The sequence below is a fragment of the Pimephales promelas genome, chromosome 21 (assembly GCF_988280905.1).
Source record: "Pimephales promelas chromosome 21, fPimPro1.hap1.1, whole genome shotgun sequence".
Taxonomy (NCBI): Eukaryota; Metazoa; Chordata; class Actinopteri; order Cypriniformes; family Leuciscidae; genus Pimephales; species Pimephales promelas.
The window spans coordinates 7631099-7654526 of NC_142789.1; the positions used below are offsets into that span (position 1 = coordinate 7631099).

At 36.0% G+C, this 23428-nt stretch overlaps 1 protein-coding gene across 33 annotated transcripts in view; it reads left to right on the forward strand.

Annotated features, from left to right (window-relative positions):
- The first annotated feature begins 1477 nt into the window (after positions 1–1477).
- Positions 1478–23428, forward strand: part of adgrl2a (adhesion G protein-coupled receptor L2a) — a 113832-nt gene continuing 91881 nt past the window's right edge. For 8 of the 33 annotated variants that reach the window (XM_039653566.2, XM_039653568.2, XM_039653570.2 and 5 more), the window contains exon 1: positions 1478–2134. The gene's annotated coding sequence lies outside the window, so the exon portion shown is untranslated. The remainder of the gene's footprint in view (positions 2135–23428) is intronic. The other 25 variants (XR_016148647.1, XR_005618633.2, XR_005618634.2 and 22 more) reach the window with 6 other exon arrangements.

The following is a 23428-nucleotide window of genomic DNA, read 5'->3' on the forward strand; positions in this document are numbered from 1 at the left end:
GAAATGAGAAAAACACAAGCACAGACCGATGTAAATAAAACATTACAAACAGAAGACTGGGAGGGTTGCTGCTTGATATTTCAGAGGAATGTTTCGAGCTTGGTCTGATGTGACATAGCAAAGACAGCTAAGCGGAGGAAAGCCGGACATTTTCTGATGATCATGATTAGAAGAGTGTTACACAGCTAATACCTGCACTAATCCTTATTTAAGCTACAATCTGCTGTGCTACATAACATAAAGTGCAACTCAAATGAATAGAATTCCTTCCTGAAACGATCAACCAGTCCTATTTTCATTAAGTCAATCCGATTACAATACACCATAGTTCAGCTGAATTCGTATTCATGTGAAAATGACAAATATCTGTCACAGGTTCTCTGCTGCACATATTCATTTTCTTTCAAATCCACATGTGCAAAATTAAGCATGACATTTTATGTTGCTTTCTAGGACGATTATCACTATTATTACTATTATTATTAGCATAATCTCTTCTGCTTTTAAGATTCAATTACATTTCATCGAGATTTAGATTTGTACTGCAACTTGTATTGTATTTTCCTTGTTTGTAAAGTCTACTGGTACTAAAAAAGTTGATTTTCTTTAGTTTAAGATTTTGTTCTGAAGAACTGAAGAAATAAATGCCCTAATGGCAAAAGCATTTAATGAGCTTTTTTTTTTTTTTTTTTTTTTTTGAGGAGACAACCCTTAAATAGATAAAATCAGTGGTGTGTAACAGAACTGATGTGTTATTATGTGTGTGTGAGAGAGAGTGTGAAGTTGTGTAAATGTGATTTTGCTAAAGCCCGTCGCCTTCCTTTGACTGCAAGAATGCAACACACATGTGGTTTTACTTCGGCAAAACTAATGCATAAACATCAGGAAAAAAAAATATCAGAATGACCTTTACCACATCTGTTTTCTCTTTTGTCCCTCAAAATGGATCTATTACTATGTAAAGTTATGCATGTGGAAATATAAGTGTGCACTCTTACACTGAGCTTCACCTGCAGTATGAGTGAAACAGAGAAATGCGCCCTCCGAGTTGCTGTATTTGACTGAAATATTGCTGTAAAGCTTTATTAAAGCCAGGTGTATGGGGGGATGTGATCCAGTTGCACGCTTCCTTACATGGCCTTTTCAACTCATTCTTTAACAGTTCTAGGATGTGCATTGCATTTAAGGGTCACTGACTGTGAGGATGGTCAACAAATGATATAATGGCACGCGGGTTGGTGAAAATGGCATGTATGCCCCTTTGTTCTGTGGATTACTGCTCCAGTTGCAGCATGGCTACAGTCACTTTCTGATTGAGGCCAAGTTGAGGGGAAAAAAAGACGAAAATCTGCACTTTTTCTTTTTGATGCAAGCTAGAATTACAGTGAGAAAACATGTACTGTCATTGGCTGAACAGGCCAGCCTGCCCACAGCATGAGAGGAATCTTTCTCTATGAGGGGCACGTAGAGCAAATCCGATGGATAACGGCCAAAAAGTTGTATATACAAAACAAATAATCTGCTTTGCATTCCTACTCAGCTCTGCGTAATCGTCTTCCACAACAGCCTTTGCTTAAGTTCTACTCACGATAATATGGTTATGCGATCATTTTCTCGCCGACTCCGTATCCGTGTGATCCATGAATCCAGTTCCAGGTTTTAAGTTCTGCCTCTCTCTCTCATCTCGGCTCAGTTCGCACAGAGAGAAATCCCTCAGCCGCGGGCCGCTCTCTCTCCGGCTGGAACGGGACTCAACAAACCCGAAGAAGACGCTCTAAGGACTGAAATAAATAAAGAGGACTGCTTTTGTTTGTTTATTTTTCTTGCGTTCTTTTTTTTGCTCTTTTTTAGTAGTTGCCTTGCGAACAGGTCCGCGTCCTCTCTGTCTCTCTCCTCCAGCAGGACAGACGCACGGAGTCTCTCCGTACTTGCATCTCTTCATCCCGGCACGGACTGCGCGCGGTTCTGCGGGAATGTGAGCGCTCACACTGAGAGAAAGGCTCGGATGAGCGGAGCATGTGTGCGGTGTGCGCTGAGACGCGCTGCTCCTATTCTAAGACCTGCTTGTAATTGCCTCAACTGATTCATTAACTTTCCGTCTGATTTTCTTCAACTCTCCGTTCACTCTCAAAAGGTAAGAAGCTTTTTGTTAAAGATCACAATGCTCGCATACTGCTAAACCCTGTTGCTCTATAATGGATGAATACTAAGTTTGGGTTGGTTAGCCTACTCAAACTTTCTGTGCAAAAATATATTAACGAGGAATTAATTATCCGGGTCATGCATGCTGTAAGGTTAGGCTGTATCAAAGTGAGTATTTTAAATATAAAGGCCTATTACATGTTACACATTAGCTATATATTATTTTATATTAATATTTTTTTCTCATATAGCCTATATATATATATATATATATATATATATATATATATATATAGGCTATATATATATATACGAGGAAAAAAAAAATTGAAAGCATTGAGTTCCAGTCATATGACTCAAAAATAACAAAACTACTCTGTTCAGAGTAATTAAAATGATGGAAAGGGGGACCATGGCTAATTGAGAAATGGTTAATCAAAACACAACCAGATGTGGATTGATTTGGTCGGCTGCCATTTCTCTCTTTGTTTTATTTCTTTCTTTCTTTCTCTCACTCTCTCTTTGAATGGAAACTATTAGTGTGGGAAATGGGGGGGGAGATCTAGGGGTCTTCAAATAAATCCCAGAGATATTTCATTCCATTGAAAATTCTTTAAAGGTGTCGGTGAAGTCTGCACACTTTAATTTATTGTCATTGCCTTTTGCTTCCTACAACAAGCATGTGGTGACCTACATCAACTGTTGAACTCACTAAAGCTTGACTTAGGTCGTTAAATTGAGGTCTTGTGTCTATAATTAAAAGCCATTTCAGGCTCTTTTTGCTGGTTTTTAACTCCTCTGGATGATTAATGTGAAAAGAATGGTTCAGAGTGCACCGACAGCAGTGATAGAGTGCTAACTAGGGGACGGTAAGAACCCAGTGCAGTTTAAATCGTCTGAACCTGACTTTCTCTAAATGTAACATCGGACACTTGTGAGCAGCCGCTGTTAAATTAGATCCTTTAACCCCACATTCATAATTAATCCGCACCCGGGCCCCTGGTGCCAACAGTGAGATGAGCAGAAATCCGGTCGGTGGCACTTCTTTGCCCAAACACACTCTGAACTGCTCTGAAACGAACATCGTCCCGGGGCAAAGAGAAACTGGCAAACTTTGCATTGCAACAGTTACATTGTAATTACACAAGTAATAATATGATAATTAATGTATTATAATTATTTACGGTGCTGATAATTACACACTATTATTGTCATTATTGTAGCAATTAAATATAATAGCATATAATATATGTAGCTGGACACTGCAATTTGAAATGTATTCAAAACACTAGGCAAATCACAATTGTTTTCGGGTAAACATTGCTGTAGTGTGTAAGACCCTACGAGTCAACGCATGAGCGCAGTGTTGCTTGAATTGCGGTGCATGACGTGAGAGACACTAAAAACTGAAGTGCGAAACATATCGAGTCACCTGAATGAAAATCTCGCCTGCTTGTTTCAAATCGGTCTAGTCCTACAGCTCTTTATGTAGATGGGAGCTGCGTTTGAAATTTGAGTTTATGATTCAGTTTTTCTTAATGGCATGTTTTCATTGTTACATTCAGAACATTGAAACATATCTTGTAAAATATATATAACTAGAAAACAAATACTAGGCTTATATTTGATCTCATAAAGCTACAAACACCCTATTTTAAATCCCCAAGTCCTCCGAATTAGAACTTTAGATGAGGATGTGGAGTTTTACCATATGGCATGTGGTTTTTGGTCTGGATTCTTGCATGTCACCATTTGTGCTTTAAATAGACATTCTCTGACCAAAAAATGTTTTGAATTTGTATAAGTGTGAATGGACTCTGTTTGAAGCCGCTCTATTAGCATTTCAAAGTGGCCTGAGCTCTATTTGAGCCCTGTGCTCTATTAGCTTCAGCACAGGGCCGGAGAACAGGAGGGGTAAGAGGGGACCAGGGCTTGTAGTTCATTTCTCCTCGTCTTTGTGTTTGTGTGTGAAAACACTATCCCATCCTTTTCATTTCAAAGGAATATTTTCCTTTGCTCTGTTTCTTTCTGGCCCCCTTCCCTGCATCAGAGAAATGAAAACAGCCAAACATGAGCAGGATTATGAGATCCACCAGAGAACTTGCCTAGGTATTTTCACTCAAAGCGGAGAAGTAGTGTTTTTCTATACATTTCCAGTAATGCAGAGATGAATGAATGCTATAACACCTACACAGAAATTATTGTGCAGCTTTATGTTTATGAGAGTTAATCTCACATAAAGCCCGGCAGAGGTATGATTATTCACGATTCACCTCGTCTTCATAATGCAAACATTTTATCCGAAATATAATGTGGATTTTTTTTTTTTAAAGTCAGCTTTAAAAGTCTGTTTCATTGTCTATCCATATATCAATCTGTTTTAAAAATGAATTTTGTTAGCGAGAATTTTGTAACCTCTATATTATGTGATATATACTGTATATAATCTTCTGTTCTCATTGAATAATATTGAGATTATTTTTTTTTATTTATATATATATATATTTTGGCAATCTATTGATATATTTATTTTTGGAAAATATGATTTGTGGTCTAGTGTGCTCACCATATATCAGACACATGCATTTGAATGGTTAAATGCATAAAATATGAGCATTTTGTCTCGTTAAACTAAGTAAAAAGGAGTGTTTTTTTATCACAGTTATGGATTTTGCTATAAAGCTTTTGTTCAAAATGTGGAATAACTTTTATTAGAGCCTTAGTACATGTTTTTGTGTGCGTGCATGCATGTGTGTGTTTGTGTGTGTGTTTTGCACAACACTGTAATTCCACTGACAGCCATTGTTCTCCGAACATCAGAGCGCTTGCACAGCCAAATCAAATAATCGCACTCACTGAACAACAGATATGCCATGCAGCTTGTAGACTTGAATAGTGTATATATAGTTTTTAATGCCAAAAAATAAATAAATAAAAAAAAAAGAATAAAAAGTTTGCGCTTAAGGATTTTGAGAAAAAAAAAAAAAAACAAAAAACAAGTAGACCACTAGACATGCCATTTGCTCCGTAAGGCAATATTGTTACTTTTGAGACACCGTGAAACTGGCCATATATGCTGTGGTTACCAAGCGTATGAAACCGAAAACACATTCAGTTGTGCAAGAATATCAAAATTTCTTTCTTTCCCTGTTTTTGATTCAGTTGTGTGTTTACAGAGCACCCTGCTGTGCCGATAAACGCTCGCCAATTTGCGGGGAATAAACAGCCCTGTTACACTTGGAGTTTTATGTAAAGTGCTCAACTGCCTTTGGTGGGTCAAATACCTGCATTTTACGGTGGTTTTTATTTTACGATCAGTAATCAGTGGAAGGCAGGGCGCCTTCTCTGCCATTTTGTCAAAGCGTTTGTTTCTGCTTGCGAAAGGTTTTGTGTGACAGTGGGACGGCAGACTTCATACACAGGCTGCCATTTTAATCAGCTGCAGACTGTGGGCAGCACACAGCACTCTGAACACACCCCGACTCCAGTGTGCTCGCTCACACATGCAGTCTCGTTCATTTCAAAATATCTGGATGTCATATAAATCAGTTTTAAACACAAACAAATGTTGATTAAAAAAGTCACTTAGTAAAAAAAAAAATAATAATAATTATAATATTTCAACAAATAATCCACTAATATTGACAGTAAGTCAACAACAAATAAAGTGGTGCCAGAGCGATACGTTCAATCACTTTTTACATCCTATCACTTGCTGAAACTAAATTAACTCTGGTATGTTTATTTTTATTTAAATGTAAATGAAATCCACAGCATGGATCGTGTTATTTCGTTTTCAAATTCAGAACTACACATATTTAGTTTGGTGTACACACAGAAGGCATGACTTACCTATCGCAGAAATGGTATTTAGGGGGAAAAAATGAAAAGAAAAATTCAATTTCTCATCAGAGAGGAGAAGGTAGGAACCCAGGTACAGGGTAAACAGTATCTATGAGCAGAGAGAGAGAGAGAGGGAGGGAGAGAGAGAGGTTTATTAGACGTCTGGTGGTAGGGAGAAGGGTTGTGTCTCGGTTGGCTTACAGGGCCACACTTGAAAGGGCTTTTTAAGCAGACACACCTGTTATTTCAGAACGCCAGGAGAGTTTAAGCTCTAGTGTCATTCTCCTTTTGTTAGTTATCTACAACAAAAACTTCTCCGAATATCAAAGATTATAAAAATGCTAACATTCTGATTTTTTTTTACATTTATTTATCATTTATTTACTTATAATATATCTAATCTCTACCAAATAATATTAATCTTTACAGTTTACTGCATGGTAAAAAAATATATATTTTCAAGATTTGTTATCACAACATTTTTTCTTTTGTCAAATCAACTTAAATCATTTATTTAGTTCAGATAACTTATTTTTTTGAGTTTCTGATGATTAAATCAATCTCCTTCGTTGTATTAACTCGCTTTTCCATTTCAATCAACTTAAAATTTTAAGACAACCAGGTTACTTAATTTTTTAAGTTAAACCAACAATATTTTTTTTACAATGAAATTGCCCATTAAAGGTTTCAAAAATGTCAATGGACATTTGGGAATTATATCTGAATCTAATATTTCGGGTTTTTTTCGGTTAAGTGTCTGAAAATTTCAGTGATGGTGTAAATTCTTATCATAAAATACTGAAATAGAATAATGGTTAAGACATTCCCTGCGGATTCCACTAATCCTCAAATAACTAATCTAATCTGGGGTCAACAGTGAGTTGTTTCTTAAAAACATTCCGGGGTCAGAGGTCAGACTTATCTTGTGTGGTTCACCGGGGCAGATGTAGCCAATCACGAGGGTATTCCTGGATCTCTTGACCTCCTGTTATAGATAATTTTGCTTTAAATTATCTTTCCACATGTTCAAAAACTGCAGCAGGTGCTGATTCAGCTGACAAATGGAGCAGATGTATCAGATGAAAGTGTGTGACAAGATCTGAAATTAAAATATTGGACTTAACAAAAAATGTTTAGCTGTCCAGACAAGAGACCAAAAAAAAACAAACAAACAAAAAAAAAAACTGTGGTCTGTAATTATGCGACGACAGCACAGTGAAGAGTGATGTTTTAGACAATAGGGACGACAGGATTTCTGTTTGGGTTGAGTTGCTGGCCTCCATTGGCTGATATTTGGCTTTTTTTCCCTCCATTGTACTGATTAAGCTCAGGAATTCAAAAAGGATACTGTTCCTAGACCAGCACTTTGGGGTCGTTCCAAATAGAGCAAGCTAGAGAACTCTTCATTACGACAAAATCAATGTTGTTGCTACCATGCATTAATCTAAATTCAGATATAGAGATTAGCAGTTTATTAAGGTGTGAAACCTTTGTGCAAGCCAGAGGTGTACACTGATAATCAGTCTGCGAGTGACACCTGACATCTCCGCTTCCATTGACTTTCCAAAAGAGGCCATTGGCCACATTGCGTAAGATGACACATAATGAGTGGAGAATTTAATTCAGATCAACAGCCAGGTTGCAGAGCTAAGTTAATTACATTATGGTAGCAGTCATTACTCTTTACTCTAGTGCTGATGTGCCCAATACAAACAGCCTTCAAGTGTCTTTCGCTCTGACACACTCACCTGGCCGCTCGGGCTCAAATGTAACTGTCAGCGGCATTGTGTTTTTGTGCTTATTTAATGCATTGCATCAGCCATGCTAGGCTGAGGAATGACAGCTGCAATATTTACTTCCCGAACAAACTGGATTCATGTATATAAATCCCTCTTTTTCTTTTTCTTTCTTTTCTTTTTTTTTTTGTTACCATGACTGACATATTAATACAATACAAGTCATCTGCTGAATGGTATCAGAGATTTTCATCCAACTAGATACTAGATATGTAAGTTGATCTGACACCTCTTCAACATAGTATAAAACCTGAACCAAGTAATTTTCAAACATTACAGATTTTATTGTGAATGTTTATCAGTTCATAATATATATATATATATATATATATATATATATATATATATATATATATATATATATATTATGAACTGATAAATTATGATCATATATATAATTATATATATATAATTTCAAATTTAATGACTTCAGAATCTTTGGGGGGTCCTTAAATGTCATAAATTTAGTTGTATGAAATTTAAGGTAATAAGTCTTACATATCTTAAATGTTTGATTAATCTTCCAAATTTTACAGTTGAATGACATAAGTAGTGCTGCACATTCAGAGTCAGAATGCGGTGCTGTTGCACATTACAGTTTCAGTTTCAGAGCAGTTCTCCATCAGTGAACACTACACGCGTCAAGCGACTGCTTATGATACTACTGTTAATGAATAATGACAATGCTCATGTAAATGGTAAATAGATGAGTGTGAATTTGATCTTTTTGAATGAGTAGTAATGCATACACATTTCAAAGTAAGAGTGCTAAGCTATTTTTGACTTATTTAAAATGAAAGTCCCACATAATGCATAAACATTTATTTTTTTATTTTTTTATTTTATTTTTTTTCTGGTTAGGCATTTTAGTGACACATTCAATGATGTATTTGTAATTTGATTCACCAAAACTGTGTCTGGGCTGCTCAATCTCTCTCTCTCTCTCTCTCTCTGTATATATATATGAAGAGTTCAGATGCAAAAGCCTCTAAATGCCATTTGAAATTTTCTTCTAAAATTATTATTTTTATCAAGCTTGTATATTTAAGTTCAGTAATTTCACTTAAATGGCAATGAAGATTACCTATTAATTGTCATTTAAGTGAAATTACTGAACTTAAATATACAAGCTTGATAAAAACGGTCATTTTAGAAGAAAATTTCAAATGGCATTTAGAGGCTTTTGCATCTGAACTCTTCATATATATATATATATATATATATATATATATATATATACACTGCTCAAAAAAATAAAGTGGACACTAAAATAACACATCATAGATCTGAATGAATGAAATAATCTTATTAAATACTTTTTTCTTGTTTTTACTTTTTAAGTGTTGTTTAAGTGTTCCCTTTATTTGTTTGAGCAGTATATATTCAAATATATTGATACATTGAATTGGTGTTGGTGCTTATATAGCAGTATTTAATTTAGTTAAGCTAAAATAATAAAGTTTTATTAAGTAAACGATTATGAGGTACGTGATTTATAGATTGTTTGGGTTTGTTTGGAATGGACATACACTATCATTTTTTATTTGTGCTGGTCTTAAAAAAAGGGTCTTAAAAAGCGATATTTGTTTCTAAAAAAACAAAAAAAACAAACAAACAAAAAAAAAAACAACAACAACAACATGCAAATACCCTGGACTTGTTTCACCTCGAAAAAGACTTTTGTTTTTGGCTGATGTTACCGAGGCTCCATCCAAAAAGCTATGAACAATTGTTTCAGTATGCTCTTGGTAATCTAACCTTAAATAAATAATAGTAATAGCAAGTAATGATAAGTTTGGTTTAAATGCTCTAAAGGGTGAATTTGACCTTCAGCCCTCATGTCCCAGTCAAAAAAAAAAAAAAAAAAAAAAAGCCTCCTCAAAAGATTTGAGTTTGTATCCGTTGCAAACTCACATTCAGGTCTGGCACCATTCTAATGTGGAACGCTCACTTTCATGCTCCAATGAAATCTCACTGGATTAAATCAAGTCCCACCCCCAATTGAAATAAAAACAAAGAACGGCAGACGAAGACATTATCTTTGAAGAAAAAAAAAAAAGAAAAAAAAACTGAACCAAACAGATTTAATATATATAGAGAAAAATTGATCGTGTTGAAATTTGGTCTTGTTTGAATTGCAATGTCTTCTTTAACATATAGTGTTTTTTATCCTGAGAGACAGGAGTACAGAAGACAGGAAATGATGCGTAAAGAGAGATAGAGTGTGACCACGTCTTCCACAATGAGCGCCAGTGCTCAGTGTGTCTTGAGCACGCGTTCCACCGGCAGGCCGAGGCTCGGATGTAAAGCGCAGGATTAAGCAGCAGACGATATAAGCTGACTTCCTTTATTGTCAGGCTGACCACAATGCATTTTCAATGTGAACTCCTTAAGGAGGGGACACAGGTCACAGACTGTTACAGGCGTAGCATGGACTGACGGAACAAGAGTAGATGAGAAGTCAAAATATATATAAACATGGACTTTTAAGAATACACACCTTATATAACACTACAGATCAAATATGTGTATACAATCTCAACATTTGCTGCCCATCAATGACATTTTAATTATTTAAATATTTTAGCCACATGGCAGTTTTGATATCTTTGGTTTGTCACACCTGCTGAAATGGCTCTGAATGCCATAAAACTGCGAAGTGTCAAACACTTCCTAAAGGCATTTGCATAACTCACACATGCCTGGTGTGAATTTCGCCCCTGTTAACACACAAACAGTGGTGGGGCGTCTTGTCTCGCGGCAAACACAAGAGAGTTATATGAGATAATCATAGATATCTAGCAGATATCTAACTGAATATCTGTAAAGAAATTATTCCAAAGAGGAGATTCAGTTTATACCGCGTTTTAAAACACGAAAAACATCAAACGTGAAACTGTTGAGCAGTGTTTAAAAAAATAATGGCTTCATTAAAAATACATTGTATATATTTTACAATGTGGGAAAAATATAGATAGATAGCACATGCACATTATACACACACACATAGACCTAATGGTTTTTATACTGTACAAACTCTATATTATGTCCTCTTACATAAACCCTAGCCCTAAATCGGGTCACACTTTATATTTAGTGGCTTTAATGTATTTACATCGGAAAAATAAGTACAATGTACTTATTATGTTCAGGTTGTATTGTAAAACACTTTTGCTGCTATTGAGTTGTGATACGGGTAAGTGTGGTGGTATGGGTAAGTTTAAGGGGTAGGTTAAGGTGTAAGTCCTTCCCTTACATCTCCACCTACCCTTCAACCTACCCATAATGTAAAATGTAATTACATAAATTAATTAATTTTCAAAATATAAGCACAATGTAAAAACATGTACACAATAAGTACATTGTATCAAATTATTAATTTCAATGTAAGTGCATAGTACTTAAAGCCACTAAATCTACTCATCACACAAAACTTGCTGCATTTTTATACATTTTCAAAAATGTCATTCTGTATGATTTATAAGCTTGTTTCCTCACGGGGACCTCAATTTAGACACACTCACACACACACATTGGTGCACATTCCATTGACGTAATGGTTTTTTTATACTGTACTAACTGTATATTCCATCCCCTAACCCTAACTGTACCCCTAAACCTACCAATCACAGAAAACTTTCAGGTTTTTTTTTATTTTTTATTATTATTATTTTTTTACATTTTCAATGAAACATTGTTCAGTATGTTTTTTTTAAGGCATTTTAATTACAAGGACTCAGGAAATGTCCTCATGAACCACATGTACGTAATTACAGTGTAACACCCATGTCATTATACAAATATATGTCCTCATAAATCATATAAACAAGCACACACACACACACACACACTTTTTTAATGATAACATATTTATTCAAAAATATTTAAATGTTAAATTCAAAAGTTACATAATGCTGACAAACCGAACAAAATAAAATAATTGCATTTGTAATTAATAGGCATATTTCTAACCGTCATTATCTCCCGGGATGGACAGCGCTGTTTAATCTTACTCTGCGAGTGTGTTTCTGTGAGCCCACGGCCCAACCGGCCCCCTGTCACCGCCATGGCTCCAGAGGCCTCTTTTGTTGTATTCTGATAAGATCTACTCAGTGTTTGCTTCACTAACCTCCAGTGGTGTGTCTGGTTACTTCACTGCAATTAAGAGAAAGGAAAACATGCCCAACCAAAGCGTGGAAACATATTTTGTGTGTGTGCATGTGTGCATGGGCTTTCATTCACAGAGTTTAATGTGATTCATAGATTATGTCACAAAATACATAAGGATGGAAGATGCCTTTTGTGGTGCAGTTGTATTTCCTATTGGACTTTCTGTCCGACGCATGCAGCGAATCGCAAGCCCCATCAAAGCAATTACCTTTGCTAAAGCCATATTAGTCTTATAATTGGATAATCTTGTATTGCTTTGGCTTAATTCATTCTGTTGCACCAAATGGTTTCCTGTCCTCAATAACATTTTAGACTCTCATGTTCTTAGAGAGAAACTCCCTTCATCTCATATTGTATTTTTTTTTTCTGAAAGCACAACAGAAAAACCAGAGAATGTGAATAAACACACTAGAGACTGTGAAATGACTATTACTCTTTTCTAAATCCTATTGTGCTGCCTTGCTATCTACTGCCTACATAGGCAGCGGTCTTCTTAGACAGCTTCTTATACAACAGAATGGAAGCTCATAAGAGCTTTTTGGTGGTGTTGAAGAGCTCACAACAAAGCATTTCTATGACGCCTACGTAGGCAGCTCACTAGGTTTCGGTACACATCTTATTAATTATTAAAGAAGCACAAAAGTTTGAGGTCAGCAATGTTTATACTTTTCAGCAAGAAATCATTAAATGGATCAAAAATGTCAGAAAATACATTTATGTTGTTAAAAACAGATTTCTATTTCATGTAATGATGTCTTTTGAATGTTCTATTCATCAAACAACCCTGAAGAAATTTCTTATGTTTTCTTATGTTAACTGTTTTCAACATTGATAATAACAAGAATTGTTTCTTGAGCATCAAATCAGCAGATTAGAATGACGTGACACTGAAGACTGGAGTCATGACTGCTGCAATTTCAGCTTTGCCATTACAGGAATGACTTTAAAATAGATATTTTAAATTGTGATCTTATTTTACAATATTACTGTTTTTACGTTACGTTTAATATTACGTTTTACGTATGTTTACGTTATTTTGGATTAAATAAATGCAGCCTTGTTGAGCATAAAATACATATTTCAAAAACATGAAACAAACCTCTCAGACACCAAACTTTTTAATTGTAGCGTACAAGTAAAAAATACCGTAGTATACATTTAAGTGAAATGTTGTTTGAGAGTATTTTTTTTTCAATTAATACATAAGCCAATTCGTAAAATTATATATATATATATATAATGTTACAATATGATGTTTATAGGGAATAGGGAAGAAAATTTAGGGAATAGGGAAGAGAATAGGGAAGAAAATTTATTTTGAAGAATTTTGAAGAAAATTTATGTTTTTTTTTTCTTCTAACACTACCCTTGCTCTCTATTAACATTAGTTGTTATCTTTCACTGAAGGGCTAAAGCAAATATATATGCACAATATATGCGCTAGATGGGTGCAAAGACACGGAGCAACACTAAGTCTGCGTGAATGATGGATAAATAATTTAATGGCATCATTTGCATACTGTATGTTCAGCTCTTATTAAAATCTAAACCTACGCCTTGATCAGAGGGAAGCGCTACTTGTTATTTTTGACCTCTTGGAGAAGTAGACTTTCTGAATTGATCCCCGCTTTCATACAGTTGCGCTGTCACCCCCAAGTGTGCTCATGATATCCTCCTTTGGACTCAGATTGTGGAAAATTACACTGAATGGCAGAGACCTTCACAACATACCAGAGCTGAAAGAACACGAATAAAGAGGCTAGCGAGATAAAAACGACAGACAGAGAGAGGTGGAAAAAGGAATTTTCTGCATCTGCAGCCCTTCCGCGGGTGGCAGAAGACAGCTGAAATACTGATAATCTATTTATATCAGGAAGATTCCTCGGGACACTAAAGGCTTTGATTTCTGGACAGGTTCGGAGTCCATTGTAGGGAGGTTGTTTCCCTGGACGCAGGTCACTTATATGACATGACTCCCAAAAGAAAAGCATTCTGGCTCCACAAAAGCCATTTGAGGATTGCATGAAACGCTGCAGGAAAAGTTAGATGACATGAAACCCATCAATGACAAATCCCAGCGCCAGTTTGCTGTCGTATGCTTTTCCGGTGCACCCCAGCTAATTTCTGAGGAATATCTTTGTTCAAGTGTGAGGGAACTTTAACACACCATTATTGAACTGAAATGAGCTTAGAAGCAGCCCTGTATTCCTGCTGGTGTTGAATGTCCTACATTATCATTGTAAGATATTTATACACTCTGTTTAAGAAATAAAAATCCCTTTGAAATACATGAGATAGATAACAGCATCTATGTGACACTGAATTTGTCACATTTGAATTGTAAATAAACAAAATGAGGTTGAGAAACCATTTCGCAACAGTATGGAAAACCTTTCCTGAAAACATTTCACAACTGGTATAAAATTCAAGCTTCAGGCCCTCCAGCAAACTGCTGTTCCCAATCCCATCATGCATTTATTACACTATAAACAGGAAGAAAATAGCAAGAAAACATGGTGTCATATTATGTCACAAATTCTCTGCATGAGTGTTGCCAGCACAGCGTTACGCGTGGGCTTGAAGGACTGACGGAGCACAAGACGACGAAGATACCGTTCATTCAGGCTTATATACTGTAGCATACAAACTCTTCAGTCACTCCAAGCTGTGTCTGATTGACTGCTGTGTTAATGTGTCGATTTAACCTGTGTGAAAAACACAACCGCCATATCTGGTGGTTACATTCTCTGATCTGCTAACTAGCTTCCAAATAAAGACAGTTTTGCTAACGATAACAAACAGCCCTAAAGCGACTTCACAAGCCTGCAAGAATAGCAATTACCAAGTGTCTGGGTTCCAAAAAAAAAAAGATATTTTAGCAACAAAACTTTGGGAAAGGACAGAATTTCTGTGACAACCACTGACATGGACAATAAAGAAGATGCATTGATTTAGGGTGTATTCACACCTGCCTTGTTTGGTTCGATTGAATCGAACTCTAGTTCGTTTGCCCCCTTGGTGCGGACCTTTTGGGCAGGTGTGAATACAGCAATCGAACTCGGGTGCGGACCAAACAACCGAACCGAGACCCAGCTGAAGAGGTGGTCTCGGTACGGTTCCAAACGAACTCTGGTACGGTTCGTTTACGGTGTGAACATGAACCGACCCAATTGCAAGAAGGCAGGGCGTCGAAAGAGAATTGCGCGTCTTTCTGCACGTCTTTCTGCGCGTCGTGTGTGAATGTCTAATCGCGCAAAGATGCAAAAAATATATAATTTGCAGTTCATAAAGCATTTGCAGTTCACCACCTTTTGGTGGTGGTTGACGAGTTTCCCCCTTAAAGCGAGTGCCGAGAAAAATTCTATATAAATGTAATGAATTATTATTATTATTAATGTAAGGATAGTTACAATACAAGGATGATGATGCGTTAATTTACGTTAAACTGGACAAACTTAATCGCAAGCGTTAACATTGACAGCACTTGTTAGTACACAATAAGAATCTCATTATTTGAATGAGTGAACATAGCTATGAATGAAAACGTTATACCTTCTCCGTCTTCTGTGCAGTGCCACTTGTAACGCAAAGTTGAGATGCCCAGAGATAAAAAAAAAAAAACAGAAGGCGGTCGAATGAAAAGATGCACGAGAGACGAGAGTTGTCGTATTTCCCCGCGTTTATAGAGCCACTCAAACGTTACACTCGTTGTCTTCTCAAAATCCGAATTACAGCTTCGTATAGATGACATTGTATCATATGATACTCATTAGTTTCTTCATATTGCGTTTGTACAGAATTAACACAAAATTAGTAAAAGAACAAATATTGCAGTATGAAATATATGGAAATATCTCCATGCTGAGCTTTTTTTGCACTTCCTTTTCCCTTGAGAATACTTGTCCAATGAATGGACGACCTTAGCACACGTGTGGTTTGGTTTACAAATTTTGGTTCACTTGCAAAAAGAGCAATGTGAAAGCGAACCGTACCAAAAAAAAAAAAATAATAATAATTTATTTGGTCCGGACCAAAGCAAGTGAACTATCGGACTTTCCTGGTGTGAATATACCCTTTGTAACATTAGCAACTAGGTACTAATCTGTGAAATATTCTAAATTCACCATGGTAATTATTATTATTATTATTATTATTATTTAGATGTGAAATAATAATTACTATAAATATTGATTATTAATTAATGCTGTCAAATCGATTAATAGCGTGCCATACGATATATTGCATGTAACATAGAAGTTTGTGTTTACATATGTTATAACTATATTTATACTGTATATTAAGTTATATAAATGTCTCTGTGTATATATATATATATATATATATATATATATATATATATATATTAAACACATAACCAACACAGTCTCATGAAAGTGCCTATCTATACCACAAATGCCATTTCTTGTGGCATTTTTACGCCAAAAATGGTTTTTGCGTGCATATGCTACGCACTGAAAACCCCTTGGGTAGGTTTAGGGGGGAGGGGAGTGGGGAGTTAGTGCGTATTATACGCCATAAAGTGCGTATCATATGCACGCGAAAAACGTGTACCATATTCACGCAAAAAAAATTATAAATGTATAAAAACGTATAAATGGCACGAGAAATGACATCCGTGCTACAGATACGTACTTTCATGAGATCGGGCTCCACATAACACACGCATGCACACACACACACACACACACATAACACTTGTCATGTAAATTGGCCTTTTCAATGTTTCGACTGAAATATCCAGAACTGACGATTAGCCCTTCAACTTCCTTTAAAAGTTTAAAAAGTGTAGAGGGTCAAATGAGTTCAGTCTCAATCTAGTGTAGGGACATCTGCGCCTCAGCTCCTCTGCTCACAGTGTTAGTTAACACATGTAAATGAGGCTAACGATCCAGACACAATCTCTCATGGCTTTCTTCTCCTGAGCCTCCAGCCTAACAGCTCAGAATGAGATATCACCAAAGAATCACCACACAAATAAACCAGAGCCATAGAGACTAGGTTTGAGGCTCCTTCCATCCACAGAATTTCCCCCATTCACTACATTTAAAATGACATAGTTTTGCTTTCATAATTATCAATTACTGAAGTTTTGAAACCATAAACCAAAAATTATGAAAAAAAGTTTATAATTTTTAACATATGGGCTAGGCAATTATATTCGCAAGTCAAATATCTTCATCTTTCCACTAGAAAAAAAAATATATAAATATACATAAATATTTTAGAGGTTTGAGAGGAAGATTGAAGTAATATAGCGCTCATTATGATCCAAACTGTAGCTGTGTCTGAAATCGCTCCCTATCCACTATATAGTGCACTATATCGGGTGTCGGCCATTTTGTAGTGGTGTCCGAATTCTGAGTGAACGACATCATTCCCTACATTCATTCACTACTTTTACCCACAATCCTCTCTGAATTCGAGTGTACATTCGATCGGAGGGCGCTCGACGACACGTCATCTGTGAACGTGAGAGTTAATGTACAATTTCAGTCGATGAAACTACAAAGCTGGCACGGAGGTATAATTACAAAATAAAGTTATTATGATTGTTATTGTTGTTAATATTATTTTATAAAGTAGGTAATGTAAGATAAAAGGAGTTTTATCAGTATGCGTGACGAAGCCTTTTCTGCGACAGCTCCAACTCTCCGACGCACAGTGTAAACGTCAGCGTCCGAATTCACTCACTTCATCTCGTTCACTCCTTGCAGATATAGTGAACTCAAATGCCATACACTATATAGGGATTAGTGAATGAGTGAACGAGTGAGCGGTTTCAGACACAGCTTGTGATAAAATGAGATACCTTAATAAGATGGTGATTATGAATGCAAAACGTGAGTTTGTCCTGTTTAATCACAGAAATGTGACTCTTTGCCAAGCATCCGACTGTTCCACTGTGCTTGTGGGAGGCGGGGGACGAAAAATGAAAGTCACTTCTTTCCTAAACGGTTTTGCTTTCTCACTCTTCCACCAAATACACACAGAAACTCGACACAAGAGACACAAATCGGCGGACGGAAGGCTCTGCAACAGTAAAAAATTAGCATTCGTTTTTTTTTTTTTTTTTTCACAAGCAAAAAGCAGCATTAATGGCATTAATTTTTCACGGGCAAAAACAGGTGCAAATTTGAAATCAAAAGTGAATGGCCTTGACGGTTTGAGGCGCCTTTGAAAAAGGTCAATATCGTAGCATCAGGTTTAGCATGAGGCTTTAACTGGTGGTTGCGTTGTCAGGAGAGATTTAGACCTGACACTTGATTTCTCTCCGGGAACAAACTCCGCCCTCCTTATCTGTCTGCCGATTTTTAAACGATTTACTGTCGAGCTTGTTCTCACCCTCACACCAGTATGCTTGTTTTTATCTGGAAGTCACACACACAAGTGTTTTTAAGTGAGGCTTTTGCTATGAATTTATATGTCCAAGAAAACCCATCTCCAGTTTTAGCTTGTTAACTTTAATTAAAGTAAGTGGTCATTAATTAAAAGAGTTTGTGGTTTGTGGAGGAATCCTGAATCATCTCTGTTAGCGTGTGAACTATCAGAGCTCAAATCCTCTACAAATAATTTCCTCTCATAAGAAATCAATCAATCAACCTGCCCAAATCAATCATCAGTAGATTTCTGCACCACCCCGCTTTTAATGTCACCCATTCAAGACGTTCTTTTAATGCCCCTCACTTTATGTTTTGTGTTCACTTCTGCCATCTTAAAAATTAATCATCCTGTTGAATAATGGCTCACGATGGAGCTGAATAATTGATGATCTAGTGCTTAATAGAGGGACAGAGGAGGCGTTACGCTCACACAACTGCTGTTGTCTGAGAGAGACAGGCGAGTTGGATTGTGTGCGTGTGTGTGTGTGTGTGTCTGCATTAAATAATCAATAATCAAATTGCAATGAAGAAAAGACACATAAAAAAACACAAATGAGTGAGAATATTTATCAAAGTTGACATCAAATCAAATTTGATAAACTTTTTTAATACGTGTTCCTGATTTTATTGAGCACCCCATCGGCAAACATTATCCTAAAAAAAAAATAATAATAATAATTTTTTTCTTTGTATTTTTTTTAAACATGATACAAATTTTAATTTTGGCTCCACCTCGTACAAAAAAAAAAAAAAAAAAAAAAAAGAATTAATTTAAAAGAATAATTTTATATCGCATTTACAGTAAACATTTCTTTTTAATAATCCAGTGATTTAAATACTTAAAAATTAAAAAGGTAGTTCATTTATTTATTATTATTTGGAGCGTTCTTAGGTGAGGTCAGTATGAATGTATCTGAACAAATCATGCTGGATGATAGAACATCTTTGTGACTGTCCCTCTGTATACACAAACACATACTGTACACAGAGAGAGAGAGAGAGAGAGAGAGAGAGAGAGAGAGAGAGAGAGAGAGAGAGAGAGATGCACACATTCCCACCTGTGCTTTTGCACCCTTTTTGACAGCACCAGTGCTTTCATTGCTTTTGCTGGGATTAAAAATGTATGCATTTTGTTGAAACTGAGATGATGAGCCTTTGAGAATAGCAGAAACCGTCTTGTTTTTTTCTCCGTCTTGTCTCTCGTGATGTTTTATGACCTCTTACATTCGGTGGCTCTCTCTTTGTAGCATGAACACATAACGTGTTTCCGTTTGCTTTCCTTGTTTCCACAGTGCTGTCACTTTCCATGAAAAATATACTAAATAAGGCCTTCAAAATTATTTTTTTTCTTCCTTTCAGCAAATAGTCAGTAAAAAGAGTACTAAATATTAAACTAAACAAAATATTACATATATAATAAATTAAACAAATTAGCCATTTTTTTGCGGTCATATACAGCCAAAAACAAGGTTGAAATTTAGCCTAACTTAGTAGGAGCTTACTAATCATGAACAAATTTTGGTTTATAGTATTGATCTTTTTATATTTATATTGAATAAAAAAGAAAACATCCTCGTTTTCAATATTTAAAACATGTATTTAACATGGTTGAATGGTGTAGCTCAACTAGTCGGCATTACAAATTGTGTAAATTGTAATGCATTAGATTATTTACATGTTTAGAAATTGCCTCATATGTGTTTATTTCATTGATGTCACAATTTTTAGTAATGTGACATTAAATGCAAAATCGGAATTGGGATTACATTTAAATTGAGATCAAATTATGTATGTCAGACATGTAGATTGCCCAATATATCTAATAGTTTTAATGAATAAATAAATAAACAAACAACCATTTGTGCCGATAATGCTTTTAAAAAGGCATGGAACTCCAAAGTGTACCGTTTTCGTGTGAAGTGCTCTCTGCATTTTGCTGCCAAAGAAAGTCTGTTTCCCTCCCGTATCCCCGTTGCTGAAGGGGAAACATGGAGTGTCAAGGACTTCTTTCTTCTGATTGGCAGGTGCAATCCGTGTAAGATACCTGTATAATGGTGGTCCTCAGAATTTTTTTGACCTTCTCAGACGTCTCCCCATATTAATGTCACTCTATTACCGTTAAAACGGAGGCTTCTCAGGAAAACACGACGGGACTGAATCCTCCTTATCGTCGGCAACCTGAAAGGAGGAATTTGGCGCTATCAGTTAATGGAAATGACATTTTTAAATTTCATTTTCAGATAATCCACTCCTTGTCCACTAAAACATCAAAATTACTGTTAACAATATGTGAAGGCCATATTAAAACTTACTTACTCATAACAGTCGAGTCCTGTTATAATCGTCTTAGAGAGACACCGTGCCGTTTTAATAGGATTCCGGATGCGTTCTGCACGTTATTACGCCAGTCTGCATGTCATTTACTGTTGGAATTAGAATTGTGCGTATCAGAATAATGACTAGATGAGTAAACTACCCCCTTCCTGCAGAGTATGAACGTGGTGTTCGGTATTCTCTTCTGAAAAGGGGCTGTTCAATCTATTTCCAGAAACTTCTCCAGAAGCTCCAGCTTGTACTGAGGAATTTGGTTCTTCACTGTTTCTGAGTCGAGTTCTCGTCTCTTGCTTGTGTGGCAGCATCATAGAGGCCTTGATTACTCTGATTAATGGATCACAAGCATCTTCTTTCAGACAAGGATGAAAAGAAGTTAAAAAGAGTGAGATTTCATTCACGAAGATTGATTACCATATTTCACCACCACTCAAAGCGTTATATACGCCTTTTTACCATGTCTGCATGCTTTCATTAAAGTAGTTATTCAGATTTGACATGGTCATAAGACAGTTTTGTCACACAGGGTTTCATGTATCTTTTCCAAGTCTTAAACACAGAGCTAAATGGCTAGTTAAGATGATACATTTGCCGTTCTTGGCTCTGGTTGTAAGGAATCAACGCAGGAATAGGAACCGCAAAATAATGAACCATTTTGTTTTCTTTCATGATTCAATTCTGATCCGATTCCGGACCATATACATGATTACATGAACAAGCCCTTCAGTCACTTCAATGGAGCTGGTTCATGATTCGTGAGTTGTTTTTGACTGTTTTACTGTTGCTCACGGTCAACTTAACTCACAATGCTTTGGAGAAACAAAGCCCTTAAGTTCATAATTCACATATCAGACTATCTATAACACTCCATGTTTGTTGTTGTGCACAATCAGCGCAAAACACAACAGAAAGCTATATCGTCTATTGATTGTCTTGTAATACTTCACATTGCCCAGGCTTTCTCTCTGATTACGTTTAATTTTGGCAGCAAACTAACAAAAAGATAAAACATAATTTCTTTTGCTGTGTCAATGCAGATTTAATGGTGACAAAGTGTTGAAAAGTGCTGCAGGATACACTGTATTTTAGTAAAGTGTTCCATTTGTATTCATGAAAGACGTTTAAGAGCTAATAACGGGTTAGTTTACCTAAAACTGAAACATCTCTCATTTTTTTATCACCTTAATTTTCCAAACTACCTCTTTCTTTCTTCTGTGTTGCAAAAACAGAGAAATTTAGAAATTGCACTGCTTGCAATTGCAATGAACGAAGACTGAAACTTTGAAGAATGCAAAAAATCCCGTTTCTGTCCCGCACACACAAGAAAGAAAGCCACATTTATTTGATTTGCTTTTCCTGTATTCTACATTCATTTCATGACATATGTTTCCTCATTCATTGCTTGCACAAAAGCATTTTGAGTTTTTTTTGTCATTTGCTCATTTAGTGTTTGACATTGTCGTCCGTCTGACCTTAATACATCCGTCACCCCTGATATTATGATGTTTGTCCTCTGGTTTTGAGATGTACACAAGCTGCAGCGTCCAGATGGCAAAGGTGAATGTGTGACAGTGGAGTCAAATGGGATGTGTTCAGAATGACTCATGTGTTGCTGTGCATTAACTGGCCCACCCCTGGACCGCTGATTGATTTCCTCTAACGTTTCTGGCTCAATGGGACACTGTCATCTGATCACTGACCTGATATTCTAGCACAAATATGCAAACATCGAAAACAAACTCTTCACTGGCAAATGTTCATGAAAGGGTATGTGTTGCTATTACGGGCCATTCTGTAAAACATTTGTAACCCTCATAAAATAATATTAATAACAACAATAAGTTACTTGCAATTCCAATATTTGATTACACTTTATTTTAAGGTTTCCTTGCAGTGAAATTATATATCTACAGAGTAATATTAATTAGGAATAGGTTTAGGGTTAGTTGCATATAATTTACTGTTATTAGTAAGACACAAGGTAAAATTAAGTGTTATCTTTCAATTGTTTTCTTTATTTATTATTAGAAAAAAAAATAGTACTTACTCCAGGTTACAGGTTACACTATTAAATATATATATAACAAATAACTCCGTTACATTAATACTGTTCTATTTTATACAATTAATATTAAAGAAGTGATTACTTTAAGGAGGTGGAGGCTCCTCTTTTATAACTTAACTAATGTTGCCCTGTTACAATGTATTTTTATTATAAACAACTGATAACTGTATACGCATTTGTAGAAATATGACTTTAAATGGTATTTTAGATAGCACCTTGTAATTTCATGGCCTTGGAATGTCACTGTCAAATTGAACTGTAAAACTGGCAACCTTGTTACTCTGTTAGATTTCTGAATACATGATCTATGCCAACATAACAAGTTAGCTAGATCATGAAATGGAAGATTGCAACTTGTTAACACTTAAATATAATCCGTCTGATGGAATGTAACCCCCGCACCCCAAAAATAATATAAAAAAAAAATCACCTTATCTAACTGGAAAAGATATGTTTCAAGAACTCCCCTTTATGAATATTTAGCTTGTCAGCTTGTGTGCTTTGTCCCGACGTTGGTGTGTTTGAGTTCTATTGTCCGAATGCGTGTCCCTGTTTATGGGCCCATTTTTTATACACTTGTCATATTCTTTGACCATCAATCTCATGGCTCTTTTTGTAGTTCATTGAAAGCTTGGGGGTTAATTCAGAGGTCAAGCGAGACTTGCAAGCTGTCAATCTCG